At 40.6% G+C, this 20,632-nt stretch overlaps 1 protein-coding gene across 2 annotated transcripts in view; it reads right to left on the bottom strand.

Moving 5' to 3' along the window:
* The window catches only part of CLHC1 (clathrin heavy chain linker domain containing 1), a 1,972,328-nt gene that overhangs the window by 1,671,791 nt on the left and 279,905 nt on the right, over nucleotides 1–20,632 (bottom strand). The window lies entirely within an intron of this gene.

Here is a 20,632-nt window from a genome sequence, read left to right as displayed (position 1 = left end):
TCTTCAAAGTAGTTCAGACATGTTATCATGTATGTATAGATCATATAAAGATACATTAGTTTACATAGTGAGGCTTCTGTTGCTGAAGTGAATTTTTCAAGTTTTCACCTTTTGCATTTGTATTTCACTGTTAACCCTCTGAACTCTTCCTTTGCCCTCCATTTGTTTAATTATCTCAAGTATGTAATGCACATATTTAATGATTTATTATGCATACAGGAATTTTTGAACATACTACAATTTTGATTTAATATTATACTATTCATAAGTTTGAAAAATATTATAACTCTTCTATATCAATTGAGGATGTTATTCTCCTTAATCTAGATAGCTATCATGGCAGAAGCAGTTATCAATTCATTTTTTTATTTGATACTGATGACTGAACTAGAACATTGGACTTGGACATCAGAGAATATACTTATTAACTTTGTTTAATTGTTCCCATTCCTGCAAGTGCAGCAGCATAAAACTATAAAAAGAAGACAAGCAGGGATTAAATAAGCTTACCCATTCTTCTAACTTGTTTTAATTTCTTACATAAAATTTCATCTATCCATCCACCCACCCACCCATCCATCCATCCATCCACCCACCCACCCACCCACACATCCATCCATCCATCCATCCATCCATCCATCCATCCATCCATCCATCCATCCATCCAATCTTCCTGTTCTAGCCTGTTCAGGATCATGTGGAGGTGAGGGACAGAGCTTATTACAAAAGGTAATGATTGTAAAGAAGGAAGTAGCCTAAGCCTGAATATCAGTCCATTGTAATGCACATACACTCATACACACGCCTAAGGCCAATATGGAATACGAAGTCCACCTGCCAGGACATCTTTGTAATGTGTGTGGAGAGCACAGACCTCAGCAAAACCACATAAATACACTTGATACATTCACTATAACAGCAGATGACTGAATGTATGTATTAAGTATAAGCTTTTATCATTTGGGTTAAAAACGCTTTAAGGGGTCTGGTCATTCTGTAAGATTTTATTAAGCAGTAGATCCTGCATCCTAAGTTTTAGCTGTTCTGCCACTCACTGCAAGGCAAAGAGTATCAAACAAGATATCCTAAGTATAACCAGTTCTCACTGTTGAAACACTGGAAAACATGAATAAAGATTTGATATTATGATGGTAACACATGTGAACCCCTAACCTGATACATCAAACATCACAGAGTCCAGCAAAAGTATAGACCACATGGAAGTCATCTCTTTTAAGAACTCTTTACTATGCAAAAATAATGGACAGACTAGGCCACAGTAGTGTACTTTACTGCAAATGATTTGTAGAGACAGCAAAAAAAAAACATTAAAATTGCCATATAGCCACTGCTTCATAACAACAGCAAGCCTTCAAACATACCTCTTAAATGTTCCTGATTTTCCCATGGAATAGCGTTATGTTCTTCACAAAATTTGCAATTTTTGAGAGTGAATAATGGGTTTATGTCATTACAATTACAGACAACTTGTTCTTCAGAAAAGGCAAAGTTCATAGATTCATATGAGGTTATTAGGCTAGCGGCCCTAGAGTCTTTACAAGGCAAGCCATGTTAATCCCAAGTATCCCCATTTGTTCCTTTTGGGTAGTTCGCAGAATGAATTGATGAATAGAGCGGGTCTGTTATCAACTCTGGCTACCGCAGTCTATGAAGGACATGGGTGCCACCCCAGGGGCAAATTTGTGGTCCCCCATCCAATTATCTAGAATGCATTTGAATAGAGTCAGTGAGGAACTCTGTTTTACGTGCATAGGAAGTCTATTCCGGAATAGTGGCAGTCTCTGGGAGACATATCTGTCTCTCCAGCATGTTCTGCTAATGTCACAGGCTATATTGAGATCCCTAGAGCGAGCGACTCTTATGCCATCTGACTTGTGTATGTGCAGCATTTCCATTAGGGCAGGGTCAGAGATTGCCTTATAGGCCAGGCACAAGTCACCTCTCAGCAGCCTATAAGATACAGAGTAAAGTGACAGGGCTTTCAGCCTGTCCACACAAGTCATGGTTTGGAGTCCCCTGCATTTTCTTAGTGAGAAACCTCTGAGGCCTCTCCAGCTGCTGCAGATATCTGGTGAGGTATATGCAAAAGGGTGCATTATACTCTATTAGTGGTCTGCCGAGGGTTGAGTACAGTGGAGTTAAAACATCCTTTGACCTGGATGCTATGCCCTTGCTTATGTGGTACGCTACACAGAAGGCATTCCTGATCACTGTGAAAACTTGGTAGTCGAAGTTCGGATTGCTATCAACTTGTGTTCCCAAGTCTCGCACCACAGTCTCCCGAGTTGGATGCTGTTAATATTGTAATTTGTAGGGAATTCCATTTTGTCAAAGGGAATAATAGTAATGCATTTTTTTGCATTTAGCTTTAGACCATGGCTTTGGCACCAATCATTTGTTTGTGTTAGCCCTTCTTGTAATATGTTGAGATCATTAGGGGGACTCAATGATTGCTCCCAGTTTGCAATCATCAGCAAACTTGGTGAGCCAGAGGCCATCTACTTTGGCCTGGACTTCTGAGAAATACATGCCAAACAGTAAGGGGCCCAGCAGAGACCTCTGTGGTACTCCCCACTGGTGATGGGTCTACTGGTGGAGGTGGAGTCACCAATTTTGACAGAGTATGTTCTGTCCATGAGCTAGTTTGGCTACCCATCTAGTAAATAAGAGTTAATCCCCAGCTGGGAGAGTTTATCAATGATGCCAGAGTGGAGGATTGTGTCAAAAGCCTTGGCAAGGTCGAGATAGGTTGTGTGCGCTGTCTTACCTTCATCCATGGCTTTGGTGACATTCTCAAAGAAGTCTACCAGGTATAAGCACGATCTACCCTTAACAAAGCCAAACTGGGTTGGGTCCAGCGTTTGGTGGTCACCTATGTCCTTGTTAATAAGGTCCAAGATGATTCTTTCCATGGCCTTGCAGATGAGGCTAGTTAGACTATGGGTCTGTAGTTCCCAGGGACAGTGGATTACTGTTGCTGTTCTGCATTCTGCATGAACACAGCCAGTTCTCAAGCTATGATTAAAGAGAACACCAAGTGGTTCAGCTAGGTCTTGTTTTAGATTATTTAGTAAATAACCTGGAATATTATTTGGTCCCACTGATACCGTGTTTTTGGTCTTGGTGAATGCACACATGACCTGTTCTCTAGAGATACTAGACAGAGGACTAGTGTCGGGTATGCTTTGGGATATGGTAGGTGGGACAGTAGAGTGAAGTTTGTACTGAATCTGTCAGCTAGCAGGTTGGTGATGTCTTCCAGTGTACTTTGAGTGATCTTATCTACAACCAGTTCAGCACATAGTTGGGCATTCCTTTTTAGACTTCTGATGTAGTTAAAGAATGCCTTATGATTATCTTTGGCTAGGGATGTGATTTTAGTTTTTTAATTTGCTTTAGAAGACTTTACAAGCTTTCTGATTTTCTTGTTTAGGCCTAGGAAGGAACTCTTCCTCTGTAGAGTGATAACCCTCTTGCTTTTGGACAACAGTTTCTCCCTCTTGTTATATAATCTGTTTATACTTGAAGTCCACCACAGTGGCTTGTTTTTACAGGAAGACCTGGCTTTGATCTAGTCATATACAGCAGAGTTTATGCAGTCACTTAAGTGTTTGTACACAGCATTTGCGCACAGTTCTGTACAGTGATCACTGATGTCTGTGAGTGCAGTTGGTATGAAGCTTTTTATACCATCACTTAGTAGGCTGTAGTTAGCATTGATAAAGTTTTTTTTATAATTTGTGTTCCTGTGAGATTGTCAGTTCCAGCAGTTACTTCAAATGAAACTGATTTTTGGTCTGGCCTAATCAGAGAGTGCATCACACATGGGGAAGTACAGTGCCCCCCCATGTTGGTGAGTGCTATGTCCAGAACATTAGAGACCCTAGTGGGAGTGCAGACTATCTCTTCCAGAGTATTTTTGTTAAAGTCCAGGAACCTCTGGGCAAGCATGTTTTTGCTCGTGTATGTCCCCCAGTCTATGGAAGGATAGTTGAAATCTCCCATGACTAAGGTGTTGGGCTTTATGGCAAGGGATTCCAGTAAATCGAGGTAGGTGGTGTGCTTATCCTGGTTCATGTTGGGGGATCTGTAGCTAGTAATGATGTGGTATGGTACTTTCCCCAATAATTAATTGGACATGACGTAGTTCAAAAGAATCATGTTGTTTGACCAGTCTCGAAGTTTATTTGGTTTTAATGAACCTCCACCTTTGGTTCTTTTGTGCTTATTTTGAGGTCTGACCTTGGGAAGGCATAGTAGCTTTCCACAGCCAGGGTGCTCTCAGCAGCCTTGAACCATGTCTTGGTAACTGCACAGACATCAGCATCCTCCAAAGAGAAGAGTGCTTCCAGAGAGTGTAGTTTCCTGTTTAAGCTCCTAAGGCAGATCATGTCTCCTAAACCTAACAGACTTCTTTGAAGTAGTCACCAAAGCCATAGATGAGGGTAAGGTGGTTCACACAGCCTATCTAGATCTCGCCAAGGCATTCAACACCATCCCCCACTCTGGAATTATAGATAAACTCACCAAACTAGGTATAAATCCCTATGTCACAAGATGGGTTGCCAACTGGCTTACTGAAAGAATCCACACTGTGAAAGTAGCAGAATCCAAATCAGACTTCAGACCAGTGACAAGTGGAGTACCACAGGGTTCAGTCCTGGGTCCTCTCCTGTTTGGTATCTACTTCTCTGAAATACAGGCTAACACAGAAGGTCTTTGGCTGACTAAATTCGCAGATGACTGCAAACTAGGGGCCATAATTGAAACTCCTAACGATGTGGACATCCTACAAATGGGTCTCACTGAGACAGATGCCTGGTGTCAAAGACATGGTCTCAAGCTCAATGCCAAAAAGTGCATTGTCATCCCCTTTGGTAAAAATTCTGTACCCATGCACTACCACATAGGCGGTAGTCTACTTAACACCGAAAGTGTGATAATACGAGACCTTGGGACACAGGTGGACAGTAGTCTCTCCTTTGATAATCACATCACCAAAGTGGTCAGGAAATCCTTCTACGTGGCACACCTCATCACAAAAGGTTTCTCATCCAGAAAAAAAGAGGTCATTGTTCACCTCTACCACATAGGCGGTAGTCTACTTAACACCGAAAGTGTGATAATAAGAGACCTTGGGACACAGGTGGACAGTAGTCTCTCCTTTGATAATCACATCACCAAAGTGGTCAGGAAATCCTTCTACGTGGCACACCTCATCACAAAACGTTTCTCATCCAGAAAAAAAGAGGTCATTGTTCACCTCTACTCATCACTCATTAGACCCATTATAAAGTACAATGCCCCTTTTGGTATGTACCTCACAAGACATCTACAACAACTGGAAAGGCCGCAAAAATACCTCACAAAGAGGATTACTGGCCTCAAATGGATGCCTTATACAGACAGTCTCAAAAACCTCCAGCTTTACTCCGTCGCATATCGCCTACTCAGAGGCGATCTCTGCCTAACATACAAAGCTATGTCAAACCCAGAGCTGTTGGACATGCTCCACTTAAAGAAATCCCAATCCCTCCGAGCTACACACTCTAGGGACCTAAACCTTGTCACCACAATAAACAGAACATGCTGGAGGGATAGATTCCTGTCCCAGAGACTTCCCATACTCTGGAACAGACTACCTATCTATGTCAAACAGAGCTCCTCATTAGCACTCTTCAAGAAAAATCTTGATGATTGGATGGGTAATAGGAAATTCACCCCGGGGATCAGTTCTGTGGTTCTGCTTGACAGGGGCACAGGAAAATAATTTTCTTGGGTGGCGAAAGACAGGGTACATTTTTGGCTAGGCTTGTATAGGCCCTAGGGCCAATAGCCTAGTACCTACCTATGAACCTATGAATGATCCTGAGTTTGTCTCAATTACATTTTGTTATGTTGGAAAATTTGTTGTTTTGACATTCCCTAAAAAAGGCACTATGGGGTAGTCAAGGGCCTTTGCCAGTATCTGAAAGCTTAGGGGGGACAGGTAGAGACCATCTCTAGCCAACCAGCAAGGTCCGTCTACCATTTCCTCCCATGCTGACAGATACTAGATCCCCCTGAGCTAACACCAGAAGCTATGCCAATTGTTGAAGTCCATCCTTTTTTGTTTATATTGTGGCATTATCCTGGGTGAGGGAAGGATACTACTTAGGGCTAGGGACATACCTGTCTGGGACACATAATCAGAGATTTCTGTCATGTGTCTCTTCATATACTCCAGAGAGGTATGTCTTAAGTAATTCACTCCAATATGGACTATGACAGAGTCATAACAGTACATGTTTAGAAACACACTAAAAAAATGTCCAAAAGGACCAATATGATGTAAAACAGCACAAAATAAATAAAAAGAAAATAAAAAATAGACTACCAAGGTCAGCCACTTCACTTTATTGAGAACAACCAAACAACTAATTATGTACCAAAGGACTAAGTACCTTTGTACGGTTCGATCCTGCTTCCAGCATTTCTGTGTGAAGTTTGGTTTTATCAGTGGTACTTAAAACTCTTAAAAGAATGCTAAGTTACGTGTGAAAGAGAAACACTAACAGAATTCAGACAGGGCATACCTTCTGAAGATAAATCAGTGGCAGAAACATTCCTCAGATTATCAAAACAGACCAACATCTACTTCAACAAATGAGCCTGGCAGCTAAAGTTGTGAAGAATAAATTATCTTCCTAAACCTGTCGAAAGCTTTTCCGTCCCTGTCCGAAGAAGAAAGATTAGCATTCACTGAATTTTTTTAGCAGCTAGACTAGAAATAGCTGCTGGGTCTGATCTGGGCTGACAAAAGCTAAAGGTTGACTTTCAGGCATATTGCAGGTAATAAGGAAAACATCATCCAAGGCTGACAACAAAGAAGGAATAGGAGTTGGCAGTGGAACATCCACTTGTAATGTCATAATATTTCTTCAAATATACAAGAACACAAACTTGTTTCCATAGAAACAAAGTACACTGTAGTTTTCGTTTTTTTATGCCATGAGTCAGGAATGCATTGATTTTCTGTATTAACAATTTCCGATTTCAGGTAAGTTATCCTGGAAAGAAAAGTTTCCAATTGGCTGTACCTGCATCACTTCTCAAATAAAAATTAAACTACTCATTTTGATTCCCTCTTTCCCTAGACAAAAAAGTTATGTGCTTACTAGAACTATAAATATACACAGACAAATATATCTTACTAAAAGGATACAAGACCTAAACAACATGTCTACCTTTACCAACTCAAAGCCCTGTTACTATAGTCGGTATCCTACAGACTGCTAAGAGGTGCCCTGTGTCTGGTATACAAGTTATCCTCCGACCCATTACTGATGGATTAACTACACATTGGCAAGTAATGGCATCAGAAATACTCAATCTTGAGATCTAAACCTCTTCTGCAGCATCAAAAGAACAGTTTGGAGGGACATGTATATTTCACAGAAGATACCACTGCTGTGGAACAGACTCCCCAGCCACATAAAACAAACATAATCCTTGTACATATTCAAGCACAATTAAGATATATGAATTGGAAATAAAAATTTCTCTCAAGACTGCCCCCATACTATTAATGGACAGAGGCAGCTCCTAAATGCTTTATCAGATGTGATAAAGTACAAAATTAAATAACAAAAAATTTTACCTGTTTGACTCAGTCAAGAATGACACTTTAGGGTGTGCAAAGTACTTCTTTATTTCTTAAACAGCGCTGGATACAGACTAACATTTTTAGATCAGTCTCAAAGAATAAAGGAAAAACTTTATTTATATACTTTTTTATCAATTTCATGCACGCAGAACTTTGACATAACATTACTTTCAACAAATAAATGTATTTAGAACTTTTCTCATCCCTCGTGCTTTTCACTTATAGCTTTATGTGAACATTTCACAAATGTGCCTTTTAAAATATGTGCCACCTGCATTTTAAATTTACTACTCTTCATCTTTGTAACATTCAGTACCAGTTTACACTATTTCGCATAGAGCCTTGCAAAGATTTATCCCCTGGCCTGAGAAGGCCGGAGGGTATGGCAGATTAATCTGGTTTCCACAGATACCTGGCACATTTTTATTAACTTTCTGACACACTGCTCTTCAAACATAACATAACATAACATAACATAACATAACATAGCATCCCTCAACTCCTTCAGCACTTAACTTTGCTTTCAATTATCTATCAATACACTACAGCTTGCTAATAGAAAAAAATGGAGATGAAAAGTCAGCTTTTGGTGAGTACCTTCATGAGGTGGACCCTGTTTTCTACAAAATCTCACCAAGGTGACACTGATATATAGACTGTATTTATATAGCATATATCATGGACAGAAGTAGGTTAAAAATTAAAAAAAAGATAGCCAGGTGCACAAGACCCAGGATAAAAAAGTGCCCAACCCTGGTAGGCGCACTGGTGTCAGGACTGGAAAAAATGACAGTGTAGAATCCTCAAAATAGGGAAACATTCCTACAATGGGGCCAGGCCAGGCCCAGGGGGAGGATGCCCCCCCTCTTGTTGTAGAAGGATGTAGCAGTCCACAAAAATCACAAAAACTGATAAGTCAAAGAAGAGCCATAAAGACAATAGAGTGGACTATTGAGGATAAGAAAGAAATTATATATTGTTACTATTATGCAAAAAGCACAGAATTTCCAGACACAAGATATACAAAAGGATTAAGAGAGAAATTAGAGGAAAGAAAATACTTCCACAAGGAAAAATTGTCAGAACCTTCAAATGAAAATTTGTGTTCATTAATACAACAAATTTATGAAAAACAGTATATAGATCAAGAAACTTTGATATGTTTGGAAAAAGAAGCATCAGAGGAAGTGAAAAAATATGGACATGGGAAAGAGAGAGAGATTTGATATGGTGCAATGTTTATGGAAAGGAGAAAGCCAAATTAATCAATATAAAGAAGGCAGCCCCAAAGATATTCGAAGAGAAATACAGGCAAAGGCAACCGGATATAGAAAATTTCAAAATAAAAAAAATAATTATTTATTATTATTTATTTATTTTACATTTGTTGACTGGGATAGTCCGACTGGATACATGTCCATTTTCAGCGGAGGCCCGGGGAAAAAAGCTCCACACTATAATGTGATATATACAATACAACAGACAGCCAATTTATAGAATACAAGACTCACATTATTTATACATATTTTTAAATCAGAAAACCGCACTATATAAAGTGTAGGACAGAAGACAGAAGAAATAATTATAAAGCTCTTACTGTTAAGAGTTAGGTAGGAAAGAGCAGGTCAAGAGGTAAAAGATAAGTGGTGGCAAGAAGATGTGAGGGGAAGAGGGGGTTTGATAGGAAAATAGGGAAGGAGGAAGAGATGAATAGTAAAGCTGATAAAGGGATGGTGAGAGAGGTGTGGAGACAAGATGTGTTCTAGGTTAAAGGGGGGAGGTTACAGGGGCAAGTAGTGAGGTGGGTAAGGTAGTGTTTAAGAGAGATTCTGAAAGTAGGAGTCTGGGATAGGCTTCTTAGAGTCAAGGGAAGCCTGTTCCAGAGGATGGCTGGAGAGTAGCTATATAAGTTTTGTCCTACACGTTTGTTAGGTTTGTAAATTTGTAGAAGATGTTGATCTGAGCTCCTTAAAGAACAAGTGGGAGTGTAATAGGAGACTAATGAAGAGAGACTAGGACAGGAAAGTGGTTTGTTGAGAATGAAGTGAATGGTAAGAAGTTGGATGTAATTAAGATGGTTTGGAAAGTCAAGCCAGTGTAGAGACTTGAGGGCAAGACAGTGGTGGGATTTGTAAGGCAAGTTTGCATCAAATCTAGTCACTTTATTGTAGGTAGATTCAAGTTTAGAGAGAAGTGTAGACTGAAGGTTAGTAAGGATTTGTGCACTATAAAAGATATTAGGAAAGAGACAGGCATTGGCAAGGATTATTCTAGTTTCAGGAGTAAGAGACTTTTATTTCTATAGAAAAGACCAAGTTTTTTATTGGTTTTCTTTATACTGTGATGTATGTGAAGGTAAAATTTGAGTTGGTCATCAATAATTACTCCAAGGAGCTTGGTATGGGTTTCTGGAGCTATTATAGTGTTGTTGAGTGAAGAGATGGTGAAGGAGGATTTAAGGGAGAGATGGGATTTTGGGAGAAAAAGTAACAACTTTGTTTTTTTTGGGGTTAAGTATAAGAAGGTGTTAAGTTAGCCAAGTTTCGGTATGGTTAAAAGATGTTTGTGTGAGGGTTTGTAGTTCAGAAGGATTGCCAGCTATAGAAATAATGGTAGAGTCAATCTGCATACTGTATGAGAAATGACTGGGGACAAGATTTGTGGAGATCATTAGTAAAGATATTAAAAATGAAATGAAAACATGAAAAGAGACATGGAAGAGCTCTCTGATCATGTAGCCCAGGCTGGTATGACCCTGACCGTGAGTAGCATCCTGCCCTCACCAAGAATGATACCTCAGTATAAAGAAAAAATGATCAATTTCAACAATTGGCTAAGCTTCTGGTGTCATTCAAAGGGGATCCAGTGTTTGTCAGCCTGGGATGACATGCTCGACAAGCCGCGTTGCTTCACAAGAGATGGATTGTACCTGTCACCCCTAGGCTTTCAAATACTGGCCAAGGCTCTTGCTGCCCCCATAGTGCCTTTTTTAGGCAAGGCTCAAAAGTCAAACCCACCTCCATAAACAGCACAATTAACAAAAAACTGAGGATTATGCTACTCAACGCCAGGAGTTTAAATATCAAAATGCATGCACTCGAAGCACTCCTCAGTATGGAAAACGTCACCATCTGTACTGTAACTGAAACCTGGTTCAAGGCTCCAGAGAGCAGCCCAGCACTACCAGGCTACAACTCATACCACATGTTTCGGCCACAGAACACGGACCGAAACACAAAAGGAGGGGATGTATCCATATTCATCAAGGATACCTACACCTCCAGGTTAGTGGCGCAGCATGATACCTCTGAGATCATCCATGTGCAACTAACATCGGGCAAATCTGCAATGCAAATTGTGGCCTGCTACAGATCACCCTCCATGACCCAGGACCACCACTCCACCTTTCTGGAGACAAAGGAAAACATGAAGGTCCTACCAAACACCCTGATATTGGGTGATTTCAATTACTCTACCATTCACTGGGAAAACTACTAGAGTACAAATTCCCAGGCCCAGCGCTTCCTGGAATTCATCAACTCAAATGCCCTGGATCAGCTGGTAAACTCCCCTACCAGAGGTGAAAACATATTGGTGAAATGGATGTCCATTTCATCAGTTTTTTTACTTAGTTTGTGGAACAGTTCATTGCTGAAAACATATTGGACCTGGTCATCACCAACATGGGCGACAAGTGTTCCACACCAGAGGTCAACCCATCACTGGTTAGATCAGACCATAAACTAACCACTCTGGATGTCCACACCCCACCACAACCCCCAACTAAGGAAACCACAGTAAAAATTTTAATAAAACAAACTTCACCTTACTTAAGACAGAGGTGGTAAGTTTCACAGCCCCCACACTAAAGGATAACGCTGCCCAAGATGCAGAAACCTTTACAAATGCACTCTATGAGCACCTACAAGGATGCATGGATCATGCCATCCCTAGCAAAACCAAGACTTACTTCTTTAAAAGAAGGAAACCAGTTTGGTGGACCCCTGCAATAAACAGGCTATACAATAGAAGGAGGAAATTAGTTCAGAAAAAAAGCAAATCCCAACAAGGAAAGAAATCCCTGATCAGTATCAGTAAGAAACTGAGGTCCCTCATGAAATCATCCAAGGCTAACTTTGAAATAAAAATAGCCAAGGATTCAAAAGATAACCACAAAGCCTTCTTTAGCTATGGTAAGAACCTAAGTGGCAACTCGCAGATATGCACTGAACTAGTGCAAAATAGCACAAATGTACTGAACCTACTGATATTGCCAACATCCTGGCAGTCAGATTCAGTGCAAACTTCACCCCCCTCTAACCTCCAAAAGGGCCCACAACAATACCGGAAAAGTGTAGTGTCCCAAAAATCACAGACGCACAGGTGAAAACAGCCCTTTCAAAAGCCAAAAACACAGCGTCAATGGGACCAGATGGTGTCCCAGGCTGCGTCTTGCACAAACTGCAGAACAAACTAACCCCCCACCTAAACATGCTGTTCAACCTCAGCCTCTCCACAGGCTACGTGCCCATAGAATGGCGCACAGCAACGGTTATTCCTCTCCACAAAGGAGGGGCCACAACTGACCCTGGTAACTATCGCCCCATAAGCCTGACTAGCCTGGTCAGCAAGGCTATGGAGCGCATCATCATGGAACTCATTAACAAAGACATTGGGAACCTCCAAACACTTGACCCGACCCAGTTTGGCTTTGTTAAGAGCAGATCATGCCTACTAAACCTTGTTGACTTCTTCAAGACAGTCACCAAGGCCATAGATGAGGGAAAGGTGGTTCACACAGTCTACCTTGACCTCGCCAAGGCTTTCAACACCATTCCCCATTCGGGTATTACAGAAAAACTCACCAGCCTGAACATAAACCCCTACGTCACGAGATGGGTTGCCAACTGGCTTACAGACAGAACTCACACGGTAAGAATAGCGGGCTCCAGGTCCGACTCTAAACCAGTCACAAGTGGTGTCCCACAAGGCTCAGTCCTGGGACCCCTACTGTTCGGCAAACACAGGAGGACTATGGCTAACCAAGTTTGCCGATGACTGCAAACTGGGAGCCATAACTGACTCTCCAGCTGACATGGACATCCTCCAAAAGGGCCTTACTGAGACGGACACCTGGTGTCAAAGTCATGGCCTCAAGCTAAATGCCAAAAATTAATAGTCATCCCGTTTGGGAAAAACAAAACACCCAAGAATTACCACATAGGTGGCAGCCCCCTTAATACAGAAGAGGTAATAAGAAATCTGGGGACCCAGGTAGATAGTAATCTCTCCTTTGACAATCATATTGCCAAAGTAGTTAGAAAATCCTTCTATGTGGCCCATCTAATTACTAAAGGATTTGCATCTAGAAATGAAGAGGTTATAGTGCCCCTCTACTCATCACTCATTAGACCCATCATAGAGTACAATGCCCCATTTGGGATATACTTCACAAACACTTCCAACAGCTGGAAAGACCACAAAAAATACCTCACCAAGAGGATTACTGGTCTCAAACATGTCCTATGCAGCCAGACTGAAAAAACTCCAGCTGTACTCAGTGGCATATCGCTTACTCAGAGGTGATCTCTGCCTGACTTACAAAGCCATGTCCAACTCAGAATTGATGGACATGCTCCACCTAAAGAAATCCAAGTCACTGCGAGCCACGTGCTCTAGTGAGCTAAACCTCACCACAACAATAAATAGAACATGCTGGAGGGATAGATTCCTGTCACAGAGACTCCCCATGCTTTGGAACAAAATTCCAAATTACATCAGGCAGAGCCCCTCACTAACACTCTTCAAGAGAAACCTTGATGAGTGGATGGGTAACAGAAAATACACCCCTGGGATCACTTCATTGGCTCTGCTTGACAGAGGATCAGTTAATTAATCAATGGGGAGGCGAAAGCCGACACACTCTGGCTAGGCTTATAAATGACCTAGGGCATATAGCCTAGTACCTACCTATGAACCTATGAACCTATAAAAAGGAGGGGTCCAAGGATGGAGCCCTGTGGAACACCTGTGTTAATAGAGAGAAAAGGAGAGAGAGCAGAGAGCCATTTGACAGATTGGTACCAATCTGAGAGGTAGCTGCTAAACCAAGAAATAGTTGTTGGGGAAGGGTTAAGTTGAGAAAGTTTTGAAAGAAGGATAGAATGAGAGACTGTGTCGAAAGCTTTGGACAGATCTAAGAATAGACAAGAAATTAGTTTATTATTGTCTCTGGCTTGGGAGATAGTATTGGTGAAAGAGAAGTGCAGTGGAGGTGTTATGGTGAGGACGAAAGACATGTTGGCTAGGGGTAATCATATTGTATTGTAGTAGGTGGGCCACGATTTGTTTGTATATACAGTGTTCAAGGACTTTGGAGAGGGGAGAAAGTATAGCAATTGGTCGAAAGTTTGAGAGTTCTAAGGAGTTGCCACCTTTGTGTATAGGAATAGTAAAGAATTGTTTCTAAAGGGTTGGAACAGTTGATTCAGTGATTGAACGGTTAATTAGGATGGAAACTATAGCAATTGGTCGAAAGTTTGAGAGTTCTAAGGAGTTGCCACCTTTGTGTATAGGAATAGTAAAGAATTGTTTCCAAAGGGTTGGAACAGTTGATTCAGTGATAGAACGGTTAATTAGGATGGAAACTGGGTATGCTATGTTGTTGTTGTAGTGTATGGGGGGGGGTTGCATAAGTTGACTTATAGTGTTGATAAAATAGGAGTTAAAGGAGGAGGCAGTTTTGAGGGGAGAGTCATTGGGACAAGGATTGGGTGTTGATGGGTTACCTGGGTGGAGAATTTGGTTAATAGTGCTCCAGAACTTTTTAGGGTTACTGGATTGTGATGATTGAGGGTGGTGATAGAAATTCATTTTATCTTGATTAATCTGCTTTCTAGTGAGATTTTGGAGTTCCCTGTAGGTTTGGAAATGGCTTGGAGATTTAGTTTTGGACCAGAGTTTCCATGCAGAGTCTCTTTTGTGCATGAGAGTACGAGTTGTGTGTGATAGCCAGGGAGAGTTATGGGATTTGACTCTGACAGTATGTGAAGGGGCAAGAGAGTTGAGTATGCTAAGAAAAGTGGAGTTAAAAAAAGATAGCATCATCTAGGAGTAATGTAAAGAGTGAGGTCCAGTTAATTTGAGAGAGGATGTGATTAAATGTGTCAAGGTTAAAAGTGGATAATTTTCGTATTTCCTTATATTTGTGAGGTTTGTGGATGTTGGGGGAGATTCTGAGGGTTTGTATGGGGCAGTGATCACTGATGGAGTCAGGTAATGTAGTAGTATGAGAGTGGAGTCTGGGGTTGGTAACGAGGATCCAGTCAATGATAGAGCTATAGTTGGTGGATTTGTTAAGAAATGTAGGAGAGGAGATGAACTGGGTGAAACCATATAGGTTTATGCTAGCAGAAGGTGAGTTGCTGGTAAGGGTAAGCCAATTGATATTAACATCACCCAGTATAATGATTTCACTGGGTATATGGTCAAATAACCAGTTAAGTATGGGTATATTGTCACCAGGTGGTATATGCAATGGCAGCAACTGTTATGGTATTGTGGGGATTAGGTTTAAAGTTGGCTATTAGAAGCTCAGCAGGGAAGAAGGAGGGAGGTGGGTTAGGAAGGAGAGTTAGGGTTAGGAAGTTGGAATACAGAATAGCAACACCACCTCCTTTCTTATGGGTTCTGTCTAGATGAAGAATGTTGTATCCTGGGGGGAGGAATTCTTTGTCAGAAATTTGAGGTTTAAGCCAGGTCTCTGAGAGAGTGACAATGTTGGGAGAGTACTGAGTTATCAAAGTGTGAAATTCTGTAATTTTGTTCAGGATAATGTGGATATTGATGGAGAGGAAAGAGAGATGCTTAGGAAGATACTTGCCAGTATTTGGGGGAGTGTGTGTAGTTGTGGAAGGAGCAGTCTGCTTAGCTTGAGGGCCAGGGTTTGGATGAATGTCACCAGAGAGTAGGAGAGTATAAGATGAGTGAGAGAGATAGGATATAAGTGAGAATGGGTTGATTAATTTCAGTTTTACATGGCTAGGTGTGGGAGATGTGGGAGGCTATTTAATTTTAGGTAAGTGGAATTCAGATAAGAAAAAGAGTGAGGGTGATATAGTGAAGAAGTGGTGTGTATTAGTGTGAGTAGTGTAGTAAGAGGAAGTAAGGGAATTAGGATGGAGAGTGAAATGAATGTGGAAAGAAGTAAAATGAAAGAAGAGCAGTAAAATGAGGGATAAAAAGGGGAGGAGAGAGGGGGAAAGGACAGAAGAGGACATGATAATGTGGAAAGTTTAAGATGTGAGTGTAGATAATAGGGTTACAAAGATGGAGTGAAGAGAGGAGTGTACGTTTGGAAAAAAAGTGAAGATGGATGTAATACAAGTGGAAGTGATAATGTAAGTGTATGAGGTTGGGGAGGAGGAAAGAGGAAGAGATAAAGAGAGGTCAGAATTCTAAGAAGAAATCAGTGTAGGAGAGGTAAGGGTAATTCTAAGTAGGAGGAGTATGTTTAGACTGGATAAAGAGCAGGAAGAAAGGCAATGTTAGTATATTGTAAAGGGCGGGTTCTAGTGAGAGGAGTATGTTTCAATTGGAGAAACAGAGCAGAAAGTGACAGAGGGAGGAAGAGTGGATGTGGTGTGTAGCTATAAAGGAAATTGATATGGGGTGGGTGGGAATGGAAGTAGGGTAGGGGAGCAAAGTGAGCCAGAGCATAGCGAGGGCGAACAGAGCGGGGTATGCCCTGATACAGCAGATAGCCAGATTAGAAAAAGCCAGATTAGAAAAACAATGTGTAGTGAAGCAGAAAGAGCAGGGTGAGCTGCCATAATATTCTAAAGAGGAGAATAAAAAGGATCAGTGAGAGAGCAGGCTAGCAGAGTACAGCAGGGCAGGTATAAAGGTTAAGACTAGGTGTGTAGGACAGAGGAGACTGAGTGGGAGTCTGAAAGGTTGAGGGGAGGATATAGTGGGGATAGCAAGGAAAAATCAGAAAAATAATAAGTGCAGAGTAGAAAAGTAAGGTCAGTGAGGAGGATAAGTAAAGTGATGAGAAGCTGTGAGGGAGGCTAGTTGGGTTTCAGGAGTGTCTGGGATGGGGGGAGGCAGAGGTCTGATTCAGGGGTGTGCAGGTAAGCCTTACAAGCACCAAAAATAAATACAGTAGAAAGTAATTATCTACTGCACGTACTCCACTGAGGTGGAATAGTGTAAAGTTGAGTCCTTTAAGCCTTCAAGTTGAACTTCTTTTCAAGTGGGAGATGGGGGGTGATAACTTGCTTTACCAATAGTGAGCAGGAAAGGCTTCCAACCTAAAAAAAAAGAGAGAGGAAAGATGGGCAATAATAAGTATATGAGGAATAAAAATGCAAAACAGGAGAAGGGGATATAGTCAGGAATGGAGGTAGAGGTAGGTCAGGAGAACACGGTGGAAGAAGGGGGGGGGTTAGTCAGAAACTAGATGGAGACAGAGATTAGTAGGAAGAAGTAGGGAAAAAGCAAGATTGGAGAGAGATTAGCTGGAGTAAGTAGACAATGCACAGTATTCTTTAAATGCAGTACAAATAAACAACAAAATCCACTCTAAAAATTGTTACTGTCAAATATAGAACAGTTCCAACCACAGCAAGTCTAGGGAAATATCATACAGGAAACTAGAGCTACTGCTGTGAGATGCAATCTTGCAAGGAAAGTACAATACATGCAGCTAGCTTAAATAAAAGGTAAAGTGTCTGTCATAAACGGACGGGAAATCCACAATACAGCTTCATATAGAAATGCAAACTCTATCTTTGCTGTTATAAAGTTGGTGTTCATATGACAGAAAAAAAATACAAGCTTTAGGGACTGTTACAACGTTAGTTAGTAAACAGTTACGTGATAAAACAACAATACATGTATTAATAGAGCAGCTGCAGAAAATTAGAATGTGGTAAACACATTAAAATAATTGACTCACACTAAGCCAAAAGTTTAAAGCTTATGAAAGAAGCAACGCACCATCAAATTTGATTTAGAAACACTAACACATGGGTCCGATAACTGCTATATGCAAACAAATGCTACTGCTAATGTAGAAGAAACCAATATCAGCTAAAAGGTAGTAGGAAAGTGTAAAAAGCTCATTGAACAAGAATCGCAATCCAGGCAATGTATTTATACTAACATTCGGTAAACATTCCTTTAATGCTGTGATTGCACAAAGACTAGCAATGCTACAGAAGTGATAATGCCTCTAACGGTCAGACACTCTCGGGCTTCAAATAACCAGATAAGTACACATCTTGGTGCAAAGCAGTAGGACACAGGTGTCAGGCGAGTTAAATGCAGGAAAATAGCAGGCATTAGAATAAATGAACAGTTTAACGACAAGTTAAAGAGGCAAACCTTCATTAGGATGAAACCTAACAAAAAGCCGCTAACTACTGATTTATACAGCAGGTTGTCTTCCAAGTCTGGTCGACAGCAACACAGTGCATTATAGTTTACAGATACATTACATTACATAGTGAAGAAATACAGAGATAAAATACAGTAGCATGGTACAGAGTAGGGAAAATATACCCTTAGTAGAAAAGAAAGTTCTGTATAACAATCTCTATCTATAGACTATAACAGTAAAATATTTAATCATTTGTGGCTGTTGCACACCACCGGGAACCAAACCAGACCACGAGGAGGGCTAGTAGTGATGAAAGATGGTGCAGGATGCCAAGGTAAGGGATTTGTATCCCACAAGGAATTATGGGTAAGGATGGATACAGTAAAGCATGAAATATGTTGTGAAGGAGTACCACAAAGAAAGGATGTATGACTGTTAGGCCTGGATACAGCAGATAGCCAGATTAGAAAAACAATGTGTAGTGAAACAGAAAGAGCAGGGTGAGCTGTCGTAATGTTCTAAAGAGGAGAATAAAAAGGTTCAGTGAGAGAGCAGGCTAGAAGAGTACAGCAGGGCAGATATAAAGGGTAAGACTAGGTGTGTAGGACAGAGGAGACTGAGTGGGAGTCTGAAAGGTTGAGGGGAGGAGTTAATGGGGATAGCAAGGAAAAATCAGAGAATAAGTGCAGAGTAGAAAAGTAAGGTCAGTGAGGAGGATAAGTAAAGTGATGAGAAGCTGTGAGGGAGGCTAGCTGGGTTTCAGGAGTGTCTGAGATGGGGGGAGGCAGAGGTCTGGTTCAGGGGTGTGCAGGTAGCCTTACAAACACCAAAAATAAATACAGCAAAAAGTAATTATCTACTGCACGTACTCCACTGAGGTGGAAGAGTGTAGAGTTGAGTCCTTTAAACATTCAAGTTGAACTTCTTTTCAAGTGGGAGATGGGGGGGGGGGGGTTATAACTTGCTTTACCAATAGTGAGCAGGAAAGGCTTCCAACATACAGAGCAAGCAAGCACTGGTGAGTGGATGTTCAGCAAGCAAGTGCTGGTGAGTGGATGTTCTTACTAGATCCAAGACAAGATACAAAAGATGGAACATATAATAGAAGATTAGTAAAGCAAAAGTTAAAAAAAATAGAAGATAAAGTTATGGAGTGCTTGTAAAGTGAAGGATTTGGTGTAGAAGGTCTAACACAGCTTACATCACAGCATGATGGAGTGAGTCCCCAAAGTAAGGAGAAGCAGGAAGATCAGGAAACATCTGAAGAAGAAATATGGCCATGGGAAAGAAAAAGAGATATAATATGGTGTAATATTTATGCAAAGGAGAAAGCAAAACTAACCAATATAAAAAGAGCAGCACCAAAGATACTTGGAGAAATACAGGCAAAGGAATCTGGACATGGAAAACTTTACACTATAAAAAATAAGAAGACAAAGAGGAAAAGTAGAAAAGGAGATTAGTAATGGAAAAGTTAAAGAAAGAGAAATTGAGGTTATGGAGTACTTGCGAAGTGAAGGATTCAGTGCACAAAATCTAATTCAGAAAGCAGCAAAACAGGCTAGAGAAATGGATATCCAAATTAAGGGGAAACCAGTGGAACAGGAAGCAATTAGTCAGGCACCATATGAAGATAATTTGGAGCCTTCCACAGGACACCAGTATAAATGTTCACTTGAAGCTAGACAGCAAGGGAAGGAACAGGAAATCTGATGCAGTCAATGTTGAGGGGTGATAGGCCAGTGAGCTCCTATATGACAGAGCAACAGATGGCACAGGATGACATCGAAGAGAATGTGCCACAGGAAGATGCTATAGAACTTTCTATACAATGCCTGCAGGAAATGGAAAACAAGGGATGTGCCCTCAGTTTGGAAGAAAATTAGTTAAGAGAAGAGTTGCTTGATTTAATAGACACAGACATATCAAGAGCAATGACATAGATAGACATATTAAGATCAATGAAAAAAATAGACTGCAGAAGGTTAATTAAACCCAAAAAGTCAGAAGTCTAATAAAACAAATGAACACAGTAATTAGGACTGTTCTTAGAGATCCATGAGATATTACAGAAGTAAGCAGGATATATTACTGTGCAGCTAAATTAATAACTGATAAAGTTCTACCACAAGAGCACAGGGTAGTGAGGAAGGGGAGAAATCGAATACCATCATGGAAATATCGACTAGAGAAAACTATAAAGCAGTTAAGACAAGAAGCGTCACTGTTAGAAAACTATAGAAGAGGGAACAGATAAAAATACGGAGAAAGATAGATGTGATAAAGTAATGCGCAGTGTTAGAACAGATCACAATCTATCATGCACTATCGCAAATAACAAACTAAAAATTTCAGCACAGGCGGAAAAACTTAGAAGATACAAAGATAAATATAAAGGAAAAGTACAAAATAAGCAATTTATTGATGACCCAAAAAAGTTTTATAGACGATTGGGAAACAAGGTAAAATGTTTGAAAGACCACAAAAAAAATAAGAAATAGATACATTTTGGAGAAGTATCTATGAAGATCCTGTGGAACATAACAAAGATGCTAAATGGATAGAAGAAATAAAAGAAAGAA

Source organism: Protopterus annectens, chromosome 1.part2 (assembly GCF_019279795.1).
Source record: "Protopterus annectens isolate FY-2018-M chromosome 1.part2, PAN1.0, whole genome shotgun sequence".
In the NCBI taxonomy this organism is placed as follows: Eukaryota; Metazoa; Chordata; order Ceratodontiformes; family Protopteridae; genus Protopterus; species Protopterus annectens.
Note: the sequence above shows the minus strand (reverse complement) of the source record. Positions and strands in the feature narration are given on the sequence as shown.